Raw genomic sequence first — 14,327 nt, 5'->3', positions numbered from 1 at the left:
GGAGGTGCCAAGAAGGTTACCTTAGATGCTGATGGAGTTTTGAGAATGCAGGGTCGAGTTTGTGTGCCTAATGTGGATGGGCTTCGAGAGTTGATTTTAGAGGAGGCCCATAGTTTCCGGCACTCTATTCATCCGGGCGCCGCGAAGATGTATCAGGATAAGCGATAGCATTATTGGTGGCATAGAATGATGAAGGATATTGTGGCATATGTGGCACGGTGTTTGAATTGTCAGCAGGTCAAGTACGAGCATCAGAGGCCTGGTGGATTGTTTCAGAGGATTGAGCTTCCCAAGTGGAAGTGGGAGCGGATCACTATGGATTTCGTTACTGGACTTCTGCTGACTCGGAAGAAGTTCGACGCAGTTTGGGTCATTATTGATAACCTGATCAAGTCAGCGCATTTCATTCCTGTGGCAGTCTCATATTCATCCGAGAGGTTAGCTGAGATCTATATCCGGGAGATTGTTCGCCTTCATGGTGTGCCGGTATCTATCATTTCGGACCGAGGTACGCAGTTTACATCGCATTTCTGGAGAGTAGTTCAGCAAGAGTTGGGCACCCAGGTTAAGTTGAGTACAACATTTCATCCTCAAACGGACAGGCAGTCCGAGCGGACTATTCAGATATTGGAGGATATGCTTCGAGCTTGTGTTATTGACTTTGAAGGTTCGTGGGATCAGTTTTTGTCTTTAGTAGAGTTTGCCTACAACAACAGTTATCAGTTGAGTATCCAGATGGCTCCTTATGAGGCTTTATATGGTAGGCGGTGTCGATCTCTAGTTGGATGGTTTGAACCGGGAGAGGCTCGATTGTTGGGTACGGATCTGGTTCAGGAGGCCTTGGACAAGGTCAGGATCATTTAGGATAGACTGCGTACAGCCCAGTGCAGGCAAAAGAACTATGCAGATCGTAAGGTTCGAGATGTGGCTTTTATGGTTGGTGAGCGGGTATTGCTCCGAGTGTCGCCTATGAAGGGCGTGATGAGATTTGAGAAGAAGGGCAAGCTTAGCCCTAGGTTCATTGGTCTGTTTGAGATTCTTGATCGAGTGGGAGAGGTGGATTATAGACTTGCGTTGCCACCGAGCTTATCAGTCGTGCATCCAGTTTTCATGTGTCCATGCTTCGGAGGTATCATGGCGATCCATCTCACGTGTTAGATTTCAGCACTGTCCAGTTAGACAAGGACTTGTCCTATGAGGAGGAGCTGGTAGCTATTCTAGATCGGCAAGTTCGTCAGTTGAGATCCAAGAGTTTCCCTTATGTTCGTGTTCAGTGGAAAGGTCAGCCTCCTGAGGCATCGACCTGGGAGTCCGAGTCCGATATGCGGAGCCGTTATCTTCATTTATTCCCCGACTCAGGTACTTCCTTCTTCTGTCCGTTCGAGAATGAATGGTTTTTTAGAGGTGGAGAATGTGACGACCCAAAGGGTCATCACCTATTTTCTTACCATTATGTGCTTCCGGGGCCTTGAAAACCTCATTTAGAGTCGCCTCGATTTGCGTGCACAGTCCGGGCGAATAGCCGGAAAGTTTAAATATGAAAATTTGTGAAAAATGCTAAGTTTTGATGTTAAAATGAATAAATTTGTCTTTGATCAACATTTTGGGTAAACGGACCCGGACCCCGAAAATATGGGACTCGGGCGTATGCCCGAAATCGGAATCCGAGGTCCCTAGCCCAAGAAGTGAATTTTTTTAAGGAAATTGTTTTTCTGAAAATGTCTAAGGAAATTGAAATGAAATTTGATTAGAACGAGTTGGTATCGGGCCCGTATTTTTGTTTCGGCGCCCGGTACAGGTCTTATATATGACTTGAGTCATTCCTATGAAATTTGGTTAAAGAGGATGTCGTTTGACGCGATCCGAACCTTAATTGAGAAATGTGATGTTTAAAAGAGTTTTGAGAAATTTCATTGATCTCGAAGTTTAAATCGATACTCGTGATGTTATTTTAGTAATTTGATTACACGTATATATCCGTAGGATATTTTTGATGTTGTGTGTATACTTGGGTTGGAGTTTCGACGGCTCGGGTGAGCTCGAGTAGGTTCTGGGATGCCTTAGGCTTAGAAAGTCAGATGTTGCTGGTTCAGGAAGTTACAGGCCTCTGAACCCTTTAGTGCGGTCCGCGAGAAATCGCGTGCGACCGCTGAGGGGCCAGCGCGGCCGAGGTCGCCTTTGTGCGGGGCGCGGTGGAGGCTGTGCGGCCACAGTCGCCTTTGTGCGGTCCGTGTTGACATCCAATTTTGTTCCTCCTTCCTTCCAAATTATTTCTTTAAGCTTCTAATATCACTAATAAAATAAGGTAGTTATTCTACTATATTATTTACACAAACTATGCCTATTTGTTATTATTATTAAAACTATTATAGTTATTATTATTATTAATAATAATAATTCTATAGCTATCGTCTTTATCATTCATACCTTAATCGTATTTATTGTTACATTTCACGAAAAGCATTTTTATTTCAATTATATCACTAGTGAAAATATTTTTTGCAATAACTTTTAAATATTATGAAATTATATTTAATAAATATTGTAGTATCTTACGATTAATATTTTATTTAAACATTAGTAATTGTGAATAGGTATAATAAATAAGTTAGTTACTTATTTTTTTTTAATATTATTGTTGACTATTAGAAGCCCAAAGAATTTGGAAGGAAGAAAGGAAATTTGGCCTAGTTAATAGCCCAATATGTTTTACTAATTCTACAGGCCCAAATTACTCCAAATGACCTACCAATTCTATCCAATCTGCTGAATGATCAAATGACCAACTTTTTGGTTCTAGATTATTTTTTTAGCGCAAATTACTTTTGTACCCCTAATTAGATATAGCCAAAAGAATAGCTCCTCTCTCTTTTCACGTGTAAAACTATCTCTTTCCTCACAAAAACTTTTTGACTTTCCAAATCACATTGTCGTCTTTTCAAATAACATAATATATTGCCTACTTTGAATTTCTATGGAAGATATTATGTCACACCATTTGGTGAAGCTTCGGTAGAACGGTAGCACTACCGTTTCAAATTATTTTTGAAATTCAATTTCACTAAAGTATCTCTCTTTTGGATTTCAAATTTTCATTTAATTACAATGAATTCTCGCCTCAAATCCAGTGCCAAGAAGTCTAAATTGGGATCTTTTCTCTCTCTTTGCTCACATGGAGTTTCTCCATTTTTCTTTTTCTTGCTGCACAACATTCCAACCATTTTGGGTATTAATTTAAAACAAATCTGCTCAAAGTCTCAAGTAAATCTAAAACAAATCTGCTCAAATCTCGCTCATTAAATGATGAACGACTATTTTACTGTTCGAAACCCCACGCTCTTAATTTCAAACATTAGAGGTAAAAATCCCGCCCATGAACCCTACTTCTTCACCTATAAATACATGCATTTGAAATATATTGGCAGAACTTTTGAAGCCGTTGCACCTATCTTTAAACCCACAAGCTTCGGCCCCTTTCTTTAACCTTAAGGTTTAGCCGCCCCTTTTACCCCAAAAACTAGAGCCATGCCAAAGCTTTCAATTTATTCATGTCGCCATTTGACGATATTCAAATGGAGTTGATCAAAAGCCGGTGATAGTAGATCTTCTTGACGCCGCCCTCGGTTCACTGCCCCCAAAGAAGGTCCGTTAGCTTTAAAATTTCCTTCTCCCTTTTTTTTATTTATATTTTTTGAGTTCCATAATAAATGCTTGCTTAAGAATGTGACTTGCTTTCTATGTAGAAATCATGCTTTAGGAATTGTTTTATTGAAAAACCATGATTTGTGGTTCATTGCGTATTCTGGCAATATGAAGTTTGAATAAGAATGGCATGTGTTTTGACTAAATTCTCATATGAACCTGCGTATGGAATTTGCTAATAGTACATACTATTATTAAACCTTTAGGTAATATGTCGTTTTCAGCTATTTAAGATGTTTGTAGGCCATGAATTTTTATGGATTAGCCACTATTTACTTATTTAAATGTCACATGGAAGAAGTATTCTGCTAAAATATTGTTTAAAATACTGACTCACTATTTTAAATAGTATGTGAACATGGATCTTGTTAAGAGAATTTGTTACTGTTTAAATTAATTAATTAAATATTACTTATGGAGTAGCAGTAGCTTGACCCAACTGATTGAAAGCACGTTAAAGTGACACATATATTTAAAAGTATGCCCCATTCCTAGTTCCTTACAAGTATATATACTGGGTAAATATTACGTTCTTAAGCTTTATAAAAGCATCCTTTCCTTATAATATGTATCCTATTTGAAGTTTTTGAGATCTGTTCCTTGTCTCTATAATACTTGGGACACACACTCAAAGCAAGCTTGTCTTTGCCTAGCTTCATTGTTTCATTTTCTTCATGCTTGTTGAAGATTTAAGTCCTCTGCTAATTTTATTTTTTTATTTTTTTTCTTTGCATGTTACACACACCGGAGCCAAAGAGTCTCAAAGTTAGACTCCACGCTGCTGCCGAAGTGAACCCTCATACCTTTACTCGTCCCTTTGAATAGCGAGACTTGGGGAGATTTATCCTCCTGACAATTGGATAGAAGCTTTATTACATTATTTTAAATTATTTTGATTTATCCTTACTGACTAATATTTACTTTTGTGTTTGTTGTGACTATTTGTTTGTTTATAAGAGTTGGGCCTTAGATCATTTAGAGTTATTACTAGGTAACAATAAGGATGTTTGTTTTATCAAAAAGAATATGGGGTAGAGGTCTAGAACTCTGTAGTTATCCTTAATTTATCTACATTAGATTTGATCTTTGGGAGTTCAATAATTTAATATTCTTTTGCTTTTAAATGTTAAACGCACTTGGCTGGAATGATTTGTGATTTTGAACTTGTAAAGTATTTCCTCACGCGAAAGTGATTTCCTTAAATATTTTGTGAATCTTAGATTTGTTACAACTTTAGTGATTAATCTGTTCTCATTAGGAAAATGTTTTTTGACCCAAGCAAGCTTTAATTTTCATCTATTTTCTTTCACTTTGTTGAACTGTTTTTCTTAGCTAATTATTGGAAACTTAATGAGTTTTGAATTTTGTTTTCAAATAGTTTTGGACTTTTCTTTTATGAGTTTGAAACGGTCTAAAACAATTTTCTTGCTCCAATTGCAAATATCTACTTTGGAATGACTTACTATTAACTCTTTTCTAATAAGTAGATTCTCACCATTTAGTTGTTTTACTAATTAACCTAAGTTTGGCTGGTTAAAATAATTAGGTCGTGACTCTCTTTAACTAATTATACCCGCAGAATTACAAATATATTATACTCTAATTTAACCCATGTTAAAATGAGGTATAACAGTCTGCACAGGGTGCTGAACTGCAGGTCTTCAGGGAGGCCTGTGCGGTAGCAGTCCGTTTAATGCGGTCCGCGGTGGAGCTCAGTGGTCGCAGTCCTTTTTATGCGGTCGGCAGTGACAGTCTGAGAGGGGTATAAATAGACGAGATTTTCAGCTATTTTTCACTTTTCAAAACCCCAAAAAACATAAGAGGCGGTTTTTCAAACAACCTTTCTTCTCCAAATCAATTGTAAGTCATTTTTAACTAGTTTTCTTCAATCATTAACATCTTTTAACATGGTTTCAACTTAAAATCAAAATTTTTCATGGGGGAAATTGGGTGTTTTGGGTAGGACCTAGGTCTTTCAAAAAAATTGGGGATTTAGACCTCAATTTGAGGTCCGATTTCAAAACAAATTATACATTTGGATTCGTGGGGGAATGGGTAATCGGGTTTTGGTCCGAACCTCGAGTTTCGACCAGGTGGGCCCGGGGTGATTTTGACCTTTTGGGTAAAACTTTGAGAAAACTCATTTTCATGCATTGGGGTTGATTCATTTAGCACTTATTGATGTAATTAAGTAACTTGTGACTAGATTCCAGCGGATTGGTGGTGGAATCAAGGGGGTAAAGCTATAATTGAGGCTTGAGTGGTGTTCAAAGCTTCGAGGTAAGTGTTTGGTCTAACCTTAGCTTGAGGGATTAGGAGTTGAGTCTTATTTGCTACGTGCTAATTGTCGAGTACGACGTATAGGCATGGTGATGAGTATCTATACGTTGGTGTCTAGTATGACCGTGATTCTTTATATTGCGGATATTCTGATCTTGTTGTATCTTTCATGCCTTAATGATGATTTCTATATGTTGTAAAAAGCACGTGAAAGAAATTGTGATCTTTGAACTTCGAGAAGCATTGGCTCGAGTGGTAATACGAATTGTGAAAGTATATGAGATAAATGGAACCCTTTGGAGCATTGGCTCAAGTGGTAAAGTGAGTTATAAAGTAAGAAATAAAAGAATGAGAAAGAGTTATTGAATTGTTCCCTTGCCGGGATGCTTGTTGCCTTGCTGATTATCTCCCTTGCCGGGATGTTGAGATTTATTGATATTGTTCCCTTGTCGGTACTTAGCTGTTTAATTGTATTCCCTTGCCGGGATTTCTATTATTATTATTTGTTTAATCCCTTACCCCTTTGTTTGTGATTGTTGTTTGGGTGAGGAAGAGTGTTAAAGCACGAAGGGTGATGCCGTGCATTGTTTTCTATTGTGAGGAAAGAGTGTAAAGCACGAAGGGTGATGCCGTGTCGTACGATGTACCATTCCGTACCGATATTCATTGACTATGTGGTAAGGAAAGAGAGTAAAAGCACGAAGGGTGATGTCGTGTACATTATTATGATACGATTGATTTGGTGAGAACGAGAGTAAAAGCACGAAGGGTGATGCCGTGCACATTTTTATTATAAATATTGTTTGGGTGAGGACGAGAGTAAAAGCACGAAGGGTGATGCCGTGCAAATCGTTGAATTCTGATTCTTGTTGATATTCTGGCTTTGTTGTTTCTTTCTTTTATTGAGGTTTTCTATTTGGAACTGTTACCTCCCCACAACATGTTTCCCCTTCCCACATTGACTGATTATTTCCTGTATTTCTTTTCCGCTGTACATATAGATATTTAAACTGCACAAGTTATTTGGTAGTCTGGTCCTAGCCTCGTCACTACTTCGCCGAGGTTAGGCTAGGCACTTACCAGCACATGGGGCGGTTGTGCTGATACTACACTCTGTGCTCTTTTGCACATATCCAGGAATTGGACAGCAGCAGTAGCGCGGGAGCCAGCCTTCAGTCTACCGAGACACCGAGGTAGCCTTGCAGGCGTCCGCAGGCCCAGTGTCTCCTCTATCTTATATTTCATTCTGTTATCTCATATATTCGAGACAAACATTATTATATTTCTTTCAAACGGTTGTATTTATTACTCTTAGTAGTTCGTGAGTGATGTGACACCAGTTCTTGGGTAGAGGCATATGTTGACTTTCGCATTATTGTTCAACTTATTTAATTTAGGTCTTCTGATTATTTATTTAATTCCGCTGTTTTCATGATATCACTGATAATTGTTAAAAGAAGTAATTTGTTAATAAATCATCAGTTAAGAATTGGCTTGCCTAGCTCACATTAGTAGGCGCCATCACGACTCTCGAGGGTGAGAAATCCGGGTCGTGACACTGAAATTGTTTAAAAAGTGGGTACAAGTTAAAAATTTTTAAAATGGGTATAGGTTAAATGGGGGCGATCAAATAGGGCGCCCCGTGCAATTTATACAGCTATATGCGATGCCAAATTACAAAAATAAAACTCGCAGAATCAACAAATTTCATCAAATTCACAAAGAAATTGAGACAAATTCATCAAAAGAGATTCTTAATACTATTACAAATCGGTGATCATGTTGTTTTTTTATGGCAAGTCTAAGTGATCATATATTGTCTTGCCATAATGATCTTTTTCTTTTACTTATTTTTGAACTTTTGGTCCATAAAATATTTCAGGAAAGAATTTTCCCTTCCATTTTTATTTTATACCTTTTTCTCCTGCCTATATTAATTCAAAGCATTAATTTGAAAATTTTGGAGAATGTTTGTTCAAAAGGAAAAAGTATTTGCATAGATTATACTTAAAGCAATAATATAGAAAATGTATTATTTAAATGTAATATAAATCTATATTATATTAACTATCAATTCTGCCTAGGTTTAATACCATTTTCTTATATTTGTCTCTCTAATTAATGCTTACTTTATTTCTTGATAAGGAAACCACGAATATTCACTTTCTTATATTTTTTTCTCTAATTAAGGCTTACTTTATTTCTCACTTTAAAGAAAGCCATAAATATTGTTTGTCATATAATATTACTCCAAATATGGTAATATATGTGCATGGACATTTCTTATTTCATTCCCAACATATCTTTTATGAATTATTAATTAGATACAAAAGAATATCAAATAATAATATGTTCATGGACAGCTCTTTTTCATATTTCATTCCCAACAGTTTTTTTTTAATTATTAATTATACACAACAATATATCAAATAATAATTTTTTGAAGGAAACCATGAATATTATTTGCCATATAATATTACTCCAAATATGATAATACATGTTCACTTACAGCTCTGTGTCATATTTCATTCCCAACAAAAAAAAATTCAATTATTAATTAGATACAAAAGAATATCAAATAGTAAAATTTTAATGTTATACAAATAGATTCTATAAAAGTGCCAAGTGACTTGTTCTTATTACAGCACTTGGCTTAACCATGATGCATATTACCCTCCTTTTAATATAATATAGATTTCAAATTGTTATTTATTCTTTCAATATCTGTTTTTAAAGAATATGACTATGGTACAAATACACATGGCAACAAGAAAAAGAATATACATAATTATATATAATTATTGCATAATCTATATATACCGATACGAAAAAGTAAACAGTGAATTCGATCGACTATTTTTGTAAAAATTCTCTTTTTAATTGAGTTTAGGTTATACCCACTGATTGTGTAAAAGTAATACTTTATACAATAAAGTCACTTATTAGATATTGACAAATTTCTTGACAATTTTGAACTATTGTGTATAACTTAGGTCTTTTTTATTTTTTAATTTAAGTGACGAAATTGGATGGACTTCAAGAGAAAATTTAAGAATGGAAATAAGGTGAATATTTTGGTTATCTAAAATAAGGTGAATATTTTGGTTATCTAAAAGAAGGTGAATATTTTGGTTATCTAAAGAAAGATTCTGAAAAGATATTGTACAACACTACAACTACGTATAATAAAAAATATTAAATACTGATCGAACGTTTCTGAAAAGATATACTACTACTAGGTAGCAAAGTTAGTTTAAGGATTATGAAAGAGATAGTATTAGGGAAAGATTGTAAGAATAGAAGAGTTTTAAATAAGGAAAATAATTTGAAATTTTATGAAAGATATAAAGTATGGGAAAGTATATTGTAAGTAAAGTTATTTCATATATTATAACATATTAAATATACTAATAAAAATAAAATACAAAATGTCACGTCACTATTGCAAGTAATTTAGGCACATAACATTCTTTTTGGTATTATTTGTGTCTTATCATGTTCATGCATTTACTGGTGAAACTTAAAGGCTTTTTTTCTACCATCCCCCCCCCCCCCCCAATGTACGCTTGTTTGCTGTAGCTTAACTTTTTAATGCGTAACAATCTTCCTGTGGCGTTTCAAAAGCTTTAAAACTGAAAAACTAATGATATTTGGTCCTAAATGTATTTTTTTTTTTTTGGAAAACAAAATAAGGAAACTACCCATTATGTCCATTTATAAGTAGCTTAATATAAAATTGGTCAATTCATTAAATATTACTAATATTAGCCACGTGTTATCAATATTAGCCAATTAGCTATTTGTAGCTAAAAAGGTTAAATATTTTTGTTTTCTTTTGAGCGGATGTTATTAGAATAGATTGGGTATTTCTTAACGAGTTTGAATCTCAATTTTGGGATTAATTCGTCCTGCTTTCACTACTAGAAATCCGGGGGAAAACGACCGCAAAAAGCGACCAGAGTTGGTCGCTACTGGGCTAAAAAGCGACCAAAAAGCGACCACAGGGGCCTGGTAGCTATATTGATGGTCCCTTTTATTTAGGGACCAAAGTTAGCGACCAACTTTGGTCTCTAAACTAAATGGACCAATTTTTCCGGATATTGACTATAGAGACCAACTTTGGTCGCTTTATTAATTTAATAATATAAATTTGGCGACCAAAGTTGGTCTCTAAATATAAAATACGTTATTTATTTATTTATTTATTATTAATCATTAAAAAGCGACCAACTTTGGTCTCTAATCCAAATATTATATTTTAAAATCTGGAAACTAGAGACCAATGTTGGTCGCTTTTTTATTCAATTATTTATTTATTTTATTAAACTAGCAACCAACTTTGGTCCCTAAATACATGAATTTAATTTATTTTTTAAATATTAGCGGCCAACTTTGGTCGCTATATCACCAGAAATTTTATTTTTTTAATGAAATAGCGACCAAGTTTGGTCGCTTTTTGTAGAAATCTGGGTATATAGCGACCAACGTTGGTCGCTATTCTCCAGAAAATTATTTTTTTTAACATGAAAAGCGACCAAATAGAGATCAACTTTGGTCGCTTTTCTGTGTATTATTTTGGCAGAAACTGCCTGTTTTGGCAGCCACACCACCTGCCAGTCATACCAAAACCCTAACAAGCAACAACAACAACAATTCCAATAACAATACCAAACAACAACCCAACAACAACAACAACAACAACAACAACACAAAAATAACATTAAAAGCTACATTAAAACCAAGAAAGTGTAAATTTCAATAGAACTACCAAACTAAGTTAACTCTTATTACAACCCAATGGAAAACAAATTGTATTTGTCTAGTTCAAATTGTCTAAAATTCATTCATTGTTTGGTACATCATTATCATCACCGTTTGATGAAGTTTCATCATCATCACGGTATTGAGAAGGGTCTACTTGTCGATGACGGGAAGAATGATCACCGGGAGGACGGGAGGAACGGCCACTTGGAGGACGGGACGAACGAGCACGGGGACGGGCAGACTCTGGCGATGATGGCCGAGACCGGGGAATCGAAAAAGATCCAGCTAGGAGATTTTTGATCTGCTCTTGCATGCTCTAGCACTGAGCGACCACGCCAATATACTGAGTATCTCTAAGTTTTTCTCTTTCCTTGGACGCTTCTAGCTCGGATGTGAGCTTTGTCACAGTCTCCCACATAGCGTAGATGCTCTCCCCATCAAGTTACTCGGCTTGCGAGGAAGTCCATATTCCTTCCATTCCACACCTATAGCGATGGAATGTCTTAGTAGGAAGGTCGTATACCTTCCCCCATTTTGGACCGCCTGCAGCCCGCGTCCATAGTCTTTCAACATCCTCGGCCGAAAGTTGGAATGGCGCGCCCGACTCATTAAGTGGCTGGCTGCGTATGAATTCCTCAGCTTCAACTCTGAAGCGATCCTATAAGAAAAAGTAAATTGAATTAGTATTTCAAAATTTACATAAAAGTAAATGAAAATACTTAATGAAAAGTGAAAACTTACATGTACAGTCGAGACACGTCCCTAGACCCACCTTTCTTGATCCGTCTCTTTCTTCTTCTTCACAATATGAATCTCCCTGAATAGCTCATCTTGGTTCATCGGACGACCCAACTTCTTTTCCTGAAAACTCATAAATTTTAATTAATAAATAGAATAGATATACTTTGAAAATTAAAATAAATTAAGCAATTACGTACCATTCTTCTTTTTATTGTCCCCTGGCTGACCGCACCTCCAGTGTGCAATGATCCTCCATTCTCAGATGCGCGAGCTTTCTTTCCCTTTTCGCTCTTCTGTAAGAACTCTACAGTAAGCCATTGCCTTTGCAAATCATCCCAAAACTCCTGAAGCAACCAGCCAGGCTTCTGGTTCAGCTGTCTAGCTATGGAGAAAGAATGCGACAACCGCTTGCGAGCTTTGAGATTAAAATTTGCAGCCACGTTCACGCTATACTGGTGTTCCCATACACACTTGCTCTGTATTTCAAAAGTTAAATATTATATGGAAATATCATAAATATAAATAACTATACTGCTTAAAAGAACATTTATACCTTAAATTCATTGAAAATTGCCTCCTTCAGTGAGAATGAGAATTCACGCCAAAACGCATAAGGGGCATCATAAAGCTTTCTGGTTGCTTTGGTGATTATCCTCGTAGTAATATTACTCGGGAGGAACCTGCAATTTAATAAATAAAACAAATTAATATCTTAGTTAAAACTGTACAAAAAAATAAACATAAAAATAACAAATAACTCTTACCCATCACCCTCAGGGACTATGATGATCCTGCCATACTGATCATAATGCACCTCCTCGTCAGTAGTAGTAGCAGCATCATCATCCGAAACATGTGTATCAGAGGCATGCGTGGAATGAGTAGGGGGGTCAGAGCTACTATCCCGCAAGCGAAGGCCTCCAATAGGTGGAGTCGCTGATGACGATAGATGTGATCCCTGTGACTGCGACATAGCTGCACGGATCGCAAGTGGCTGTGATACTGACTGCTGTGACCCGAGTGGCTGTGACCTGACTGGCTGTGATCCATGTGGCTGTGACATGGATCGATGCGATCCATGTGATGCTGCTGGGTGGGATCCACGTGGTAGTGAGGCAGGTGGACTGTATGTCGGACGCACAGTCCGATGGCCCTGTGAAGAAACACCCGGGGTTTGCACGAAGGTGTAGGGCTGGTGATGCTGTGGCAACTCAGTATAGCCATGGGGTAGAGGCTGTGGCATAGTGATAGGCAAATCAGAAGATGGTGGAAAAGATTGATGAGTAGTATCTTCTACCCTCCTCTTTTGCTTCCTAGCCTTTTCTCGACCCTGAGAACCACTACCTTCATTGTTACCTCGACCCTTTCCTGTCATCTGCATAATATAATACATATTTAGATTGAAACATATAAGGAAACTATCTATAAACGAGAGTTATCGAAGAAACCAACTTTTTAAAGCTAATCAACGTATTCTTCCTCGTCAGAGAATTCTTCTTCCTCACTAGTTTGAGTTTCATCAGTTGATTCTTCTTCCTCGTTTTCTATAATTCTTACTTCATTTATATCAACTTCTTCCAATATGTGTTCAGGATGTTCCAAATCATTTTCTAAAAGTTCGTCCACTATTTGGTGAACACTGGAGATATCGTTTTGATATGCAACATACAACACATTCTCGACTTCGACCCTACCTACAGGCTTAGTTTTGATTACAACCCACCAATCAGACTTATTCCGTCGAAATGGATAAGGAGCATAATACACTTGCCTAACATTATGTGCAATTATGAAAGAATCATAGCGATCATACTCCCTCGTATGATTAACCTCAATTATGTTATATCGATTGTGTACTCTCGTACCTCTTGTTGGATTTGAGTCAAACCACTTGCATCTAAAGAGAATAATTTTCTTAAATGGCCTACCTGAATATTCTAGTTCTATTATTTCTTTGAGCACACCATAATAATCAATATCTCCAACTTGGTTGCCATCACCACCTTGAACCCACACCCCACTGTTGTTGCTTTTTTTATTTTTAGAGCAACCCTCTATATGAAACTTATAACCATTCACAACGTACTTGGAATATGTTGTGACCTCAACCCCAGGTCCCCAAGATATATCTTTCAAAAATTGATTTACACCATTATTTGGATCATTTACCTACATATTGTTAACAAAATTCATAAGTTAGCATAACTTCCAAACATTGTTTACCTACATAGTGTTAGAATATTTTAAGGATATACTTACAAATTGTTTGAACCACTTATGAAATGCCGTATATACAGCATCTTGGCCAAATTGACACACGAAGTGACTGTGACACATCAAATATTTTTAGTAGTTGCATTGAGATGTAATCACAGTAAATTTTATATTTTGATAACTATTAAATCAATACTTACTTGAGAAATGGTACTACTTCGGGACAATTTAGCAACACATGAAGTGTAGCTGACTTGAACTCCATATCACTCAAATTTCTCTTTCTACCATCCTTAGAACATCGGCCTGGTTGATTGAATATGGACATAGGCGGATATAATGGATCATTCGTAAGGTCGACCGTGTGCCTGTTGGGCATATTCCTAGCACATGGCACGTTGCTCTCAAAATAATAAGAACAAAAATGAGCAGTTTCCTTTGCAAGATAAGCTTCGCATATAGATCCTTCAATTCTATTCCTCTGCTTAACAAATTGTTTGCATTTGCCAATTGTCCTACATAATTTTAGGTTAGCCAAGAACATTCAAATAAAACAGAAAATTATATATGGACTATAATATTACCTCTCAAAGGGATACATCCATCTGCATTGAACAGGCTCTCCA

At 36.5% G+C, this 14,327-nt stretch overlaps 1 long non-coding RNA gene across 1 annotated transcript; it reads left to right on the top strand.

Moving 5' to 3' along the window:
* Positions 1 to 3,006: 3,006 nt before the first annotated feature.
* Positions 3,007 to 7,374, top strand: LOC142162638 (uncharacterized). Its single transcript, XR_012693880.1, has 3 exons — positions 3,007 to 5,562; positions 5,909 to 5,982; positions 7,120 to 7,374. It is a non-coding gene; the product is annotated as an uncharacterized LOC142162638 (long non-coding RNA).
* The last annotated feature ends 6,953 nt before the right edge of the window (positions 7,375 to 14,327 follow it).

This window comes from Nicotiana tabacum, chromosome 8 (assembly GCF_000715075.1).
Source record: "Nicotiana tabacum cultivar K326 chromosome 8, ASM71507v2, whole genome shotgun sequence".
Lineage (NCBI taxonomy): Eukaryota > Viridiplantae > Streptophyta > Magnoliopsida > Solanales > Solanaceae > Nicotiana > Nicotiana tabacum.
This window is presented reverse-complemented; position numbering and strand designations above follow the sequence as displayed.